General features: G+C 44.5%; 1 protein-coding gene across 3 annotated transcripts in view; it reads left to right on the forward strand.

Moving 5' to 3' along the window:
• DNAI3 (dynein axonemal intermediate chain 3) overlaps nucleotides 1-5,110 on the forward strand; it is a 132,619-nt gene extending 127,509 nt beyond the window's left edge. Inside the window, exons 25-27 of one of the 3 annotated variants that reach the window (XR_012724973.1) lie at nucleotides 406-881; nucleotides 3,856-3,968; nucleotides 4,277-5,110. The gene's annotated coding sequence lies outside the window, so the exon portion shown is untranslated. Of the gene's footprint in view, nucleotides 1-405; nucleotides 882-3,855; nucleotides 3,973-4,276 lie in introns of all 3 variants that reach the window. The other 2 variants (XR_012724972.1, XM_075320515.1) reach the window with 2 other exon arrangements.
• Nucleotides 5,111-6,000: the final 890 nt, after the last annotated feature.

A 6,000-nucleotide genomic window follows, 5' to 3' on the forward strand; every position in this document is an offset into this window, starting at 1 on the left:
TTTTTGCCCGCTGTTCTCTGTTTTGACAGCAGGTGGCAGCATAACATAAGGAAAAGTCCACAAAACAGTCTTTTAACCTATATATATAAATGTTAACAGGTCTTACACCCACACACTTTGCCCGCTCGGCCACGCCCCCTGCAACATACAAACACCGCTCTCACACACTCCCACACCCAGACAACACCCAGAACATTTACAGCGCCCTGCATAAACACTTGGCAACTACACACAACAACATCTATATATATAACAAAAATCATACATTAACTACACAATAAATTCTAGAAAACCCGATGCGTTAGAATCTGGCCACCTTCTAGTATGTAAATATTTATATATGCATGTTTGGTATCCGTGTAATCGTACTGACCTGGAGTATCATATTTCCATTTCTTTTTACAGTACAATGACAGATGTGAATTAAAGAAAAAAATGGAAATTGTCTGCTGGAATGAGTCAAAGACAGTCTGATATCCGACCCATGTTTACACCAACGTCACACATCTGAAAGGCAGAGAACTAATGGCCGCAGGGACATATTCTTCATTTTTTATTTCCTTCATTTTTTATTTAAGTCAACAAATCAAATGACTGTTCAGCAAATTACTAAAACATGCCGCCTATTTACATTTAAAAACTAATACTTGATTCCAATTGGCTGCTGGAAGTCTCTCCCTTATAAGGAGATAGAATGCGCGACACGAGATCTCAAAATCATCACCATGGAAACAAACTGTTACTGCAGTGACGACGACGATGACGGATAGGGACAACACCTCTGTTTAGGATTTCCCAAAATTTGAAAATGTTTTGCGTTTTATTTAATTTGTGTTGGAATGTCTTGCGGTTTTCAGAAGGGCAGTACGTCGTCATGTCAGGTTAGATCTCTACTGTTTACTGTGGACTGGACCTGTACGAACAATAAAGGAATTATATTAATATCAAATTGATTGGAAACAGCTACTGGGGAAGTACCGTGAAAAGGATGATAGAACAATTACATGAAAAAAAGTACCTTAAAACATAACTTTTAATATATCCCTTTTATAAGGGAGCAAGGAACACCTTACCCCTGTTAAAATCTAATTGTTCGCTGCTAGGGATGCTATTATGTCGCTGCTCACCCTAATAAATTTAGGGGCTCGTACACCCTATAACAGTTTTATGTAACAGATGGTAATCAATCAAATGTCTAAAGGCCCCGTCACACGCAACGACGTATCTAACGATATATCGCCGGGGTCACGGATTCCGTGACGCACATCCGGCATCGTTAGCGACGTCGTTGCGTGTGACAACCATTAACGATGGAAAATACTCACCAAATCGACCATTGTTGACACGTCGTTCATTTTCAAAGAATCGTTGATTGTAGAGGACGCAGGTTGTTCGTCGTTCCCGAGGCAGCACACATCGCTACGTGTGACACCTCGGGAACGATGACCTACAGCTTACCTGCGGCCGCCGGCAATGAGGAAGAAAGGAGGTGGGCGGGATGTTACAGCCGCTCATCTCCGCCCCTCCGCTTCTATTTGGCGGCCGCTTAGTGACGCCGCTGTGACGCCGCACGAACCGCCCTCTTAGAAAGGAGATGGATCGCCGGCAACAGCGACGTCGCTAGGCAGGTAAGTATGTGTGATGGCTCCCAACGATATTGTGCGCCACGGGTAGCGATTTGCCCGTGACGCACAACGGATGGGTACGCTCGCTAGCGATATCGCTGCGTTTAAGTCTGAATCATACAAATTAGAACGGATTAGTTCCAGAAACCCATATGTAAGGACTATGCACAATATTGATCTATGGAATAACCAGAGATCAGTGTTACATTCTCCCAGAGAAAGAAAACTGGGAATGGCAGAAATTTCATTTAAAGGGATTGTCGTGAGTCCAGATATAGAGGGACCGCTGAGACGCCTATAATAATGAAAATCCTATCTGCTTAAAATATGAATGCACCAGAACGGGTGAGATAATTCCAATTATATTGCTAAGGATATTGCTATGAATGTAACACTGATCTCTGGTTATTCCATAGATCAATATTGTCCATAGTCCTTACATGTAGGTTTCTGGAACTAATCCGGTCTAATTGGTATGATTCAGACTTAAGGGGGCTTTACACGCAACGACATCGCTAGCGATGTCGCTGGTGAAAGCACCCGCCCCCGTCAGTTGTGCGTCACGGGCAAATCGCTGCCCGTGGCGCACAACATCGCTAACACCCGTCACACGGACTTACCTGCCTAGCGACGTCGCTGTGGCCGGCGAACCACCTCCTTTCTAAGGGGGCGGTTCATTTAGCGTCACAGCAACGTCACTAAGCGGCCGCCCAATAGCAGCGGAGGGGCGGAGATGAGCGGCCTTAACATCCCGCCCACCTCCTTCCTTCCTCATTGCCGGCGGCCGCAGGTACGATGTAGTTCCTCGTTCCTGCAGTGTCACACATAGCGATGTGTGCTGCCTCAGGAACAACCAACAACCTGCAACAGCAACGATATTCGGGAAATGAACGACGCGTCAACGATCAACGATTAGGTAAGTAAAATTGATCATTAACGGTCGTTCCTGCGTTTCACACGCAATGACGTCGCTAACGAGGCCGGATGTGCGTCACGAATTCCGTGACCCCAACGACATCTCGTTAGCGATGTCGCTGCGTGTGAAGCCCGCTTTAGACATTTGATTGAATACCATCTGTTACATACAACTGTTATAGGTCCAGGTGATACCAGGTGTTATCAAACTGCAGACAGGCAACATGTTCTTTTTGGATTACAGTGTATTTTTCCTTACAATTCTGCCATGGCCACTACTGTTCTGTGTTAAACAACTAATATTAGTTATATGCTTCCCCTTCACTTCATAGTTACAGCTGGAAAATCCAAGAAGTTAAATACTGAAAGTTACACAACTCCACAATCTTCAAGGGAACATAATAAAAACAGAGTATCTCAAAAACATCCCCCTTCTCCATCAGTATACATAGACGGGGCCATCGGTGGACACAGACTGAAAAGGGCCCCTGTGCAAGAACAATATATAGGCCCTTTGAAGTCCATGAGATGTTAGATGTTATTAATATTTCATAAAAATGTCCCATTTTAAAATTTCCTAAAAAGCAAATCATCTACTAAAGTGTGAAAGAATGACTCATGGAAAATCATGGTCGGGGTTAACAGGCAAGGGCATGGCCACAATTATTGTAGTAACTGGCACAAATTATACTACAGTCTCAATTTCTGCATTTGTAAGAGACATAGATTTGTTAAATTAACTCGTGGCGGGGGGGGGGGGGGGGGTGTCTGCTCATAAAGTGTGCTCATTCTACAACCAATGTAAAAAATTCCAGTCATAACAAGTCTACATCGACCACGATACTTTCAGATACTTGCATATAACAGGATCAGTACATTGGATCTGAAACAGTATCATGGTTGTATTTGTTTTCCATAAACAGCGCCACTCTTGTCCATAGGTTGGGTCTGGTATTGCAGCTCATACTCATTTTGGCTGTTTCTGAAAAAAAAAAATACAGGAATCGGTCAGGGTTTTTTTTTTCTCCCAAACCACCACCACCACCACCACCACCACAGTACAGTTCTGCTCCAGTTCTTTCTAAACTCAGGAGGTCCATCACTCTTTACTATGGACTGAATTTACCACTCTCTATAGGTACCACAATACGAGGGGACGGTAAAAGCCCAAGGGTCGTTTTATGGCCAGACTGTGTCTCCTCCTGGGATGTAATACACAAATTTCTAGTGTTCCTGTCCCAAAATGGGGTAAACAGCGTGACACCCGTATTCTCTGTGTATGTTCCTCCATACATAATAATGTAATTTCCTGCAGGGCTGGATATAACCCCACCAGCAGTGCCGAAACGCCGGAGACCGCTAATTAAATATCGGCAAAGAAGAGCTTCTATCCAAAGAGCCAGAAAGCTAACAATGGCAGGATGAAGAGTAGGTCAGTGCCTTATATACACAAGCCCCCCTATATTATTATTATTATTATTATTTATTTATTTATTTATTTATTTATTATAGTGCCATTTATTCCATATATTCTATATATGTGTATGTACCACCTGCTGCATAAATCATCAGGGAAAACTCCGGACCCTCTCAAAAAAAAAAAAAAAGAAGAAAAATCATATATATAATTTTCTAATAACGATAGCATTATGTGATTGTGCAGATCAATCCACATCAAAATCAGTTTGTTTAATGTATTTCATGTGTTTCATATATTTCTGCTTTGTGTTTTACAGACGAGTCCACCAGAGACGCATCCACAAATAAAACACTGGAAACGATATCAAACCTAAGAGCAGTCACTTTGTCTCACCGGGTGCAAGAAAAGTGAAGAAAACCTACTCTTTTATATTCCAGAAAGCACAAATATATTATTAACCCACCTATTGCATTGTACCAGATCCCATGGCAGAAAAGTCAGGAAATTCCACATCTTCTTTAGGCCCCCTTCACACGCATGTGAAAAAAAATAACCGTTTTTTCACGTACGTATTAAAGGGGTGGCTTGCGCCCCGTGTGCCGTGTTTGTGGCACATGCGTGTTCTTCGTCTGTTATACGTAATAACACAAAGAATGGAAAGTCCCGTCTTACCTGATTCTTCCGGCGCTGTCTGTGGTGCTGAATGACAGTGTCCGGCACAGGCCACGCCCCGCTGACGCTGCTTCCGGCCCCCAGTGAAGAAGATGCGTTGTTCAAATTCACTGGGTGTCGGATGCAGGTGACAGCCGCGGCAGAGAGTGCAGGGACGGTGGAGGTGAGTGTGTGTTTTTTTTATTTTTAAAATGACACGTGTGTTTCTCCGGCGCGTGTCACGTGGGCCCGCAACCACACTACATCCGTGCGGGCCACGTGACACCCGTGCTGCCGGAGAAAAAACGGACATGCATCCGTGTGGAGCACACGGGCACACGTTTGTTCCACACGTAGGCACGGGCCAATGGCTGAACACGTGCGTGCACATATACCCATTGATTTTAATGGGTATACGTGTGCCCGTGTCTGCGGTACATGCGGAAACTGACCTAGCACGTACCGGAGACACATGCATGTGAAGGGGGCCTTAGGCTGTGCGCACATGGAGTTTATGGAGCTGAAACTGAGCAGAAAGTCTCAAAAATTCATAACAACTCAAAAATTTGGAGTTTCTGCTCCAAAAAGTTCTGTGCACATATCTATACTGTCCCAGGAATAAAGGCCACTTTACACACAGAGATAAATCTTTGGCAGATCTGTGGTTGCAGTGAAATCATGGACATATTGTTCCATTTGTACACAGCCACAAACCTGGCACTGATTGTCCACAATTTCACTGCAACCACAGATCTGCCACAGATCTACCACAGATCTGCCACAGATCTGCCACAGATCTGTCACAGATCTACCACAGATCTACCACAGATCTACCACAGATCTGCCACAGATCTGCCACAGATCTGCCACAGATTTATCTCTGTGTGTGACAGGGCCTTTACACTAGAAGTCCCAGAGAGGGGTCTTTTGACATTTCTACCATTGGAACCCTATGGAGCTCAAAATTCCTGGGACTTCTAGTGTTAAGTGAGAAATCCCACTGAGTCCAGCAATAATCCTCGTTTCACACCTCATCTGCTAGTTATCCTCATAGGAAACAAAGCAGCTAGTCAGCACGGAGGAGGGTGGGAGGGGGGAAGACATCTGAGTGGGACCCAACCGGATAACACATTTTAATAGTGATGGAGGCACATCCTAACTACTGTATAATGGGCACCTAAACAGACGACTATGCTGTTACTGAATAAACACCACCATAGGCCCGTTTCACACGTCAGTGAAAAACACTGCCGTTCTTCACTGACGTGTAAAACACACCCGTGTCCCTCCGTGTGCCGTGAATCTCGGCACACGTGGGTTGTCTAAGTGCAATCCGGGCTCCGTTCTCCGTGGCCCGTGATTGCACTTAGAAATCAACTCACCTGTGCG

Source organism: Anomaloglossus baeobatrachus, chromosome 8 (genome assembly GCF_048569485.1).
Source record: "Anomaloglossus baeobatrachus isolate aAnoBae1 chromosome 8, aAnoBae1.hap1, whole genome shotgun sequence".
In the NCBI taxonomy this organism is placed as follows: Eukaryota; Metazoa; Chordata; class Amphibia; order Anura; family Aromobatidae; genus Anomaloglossus; species Anomaloglossus baeobatrachus.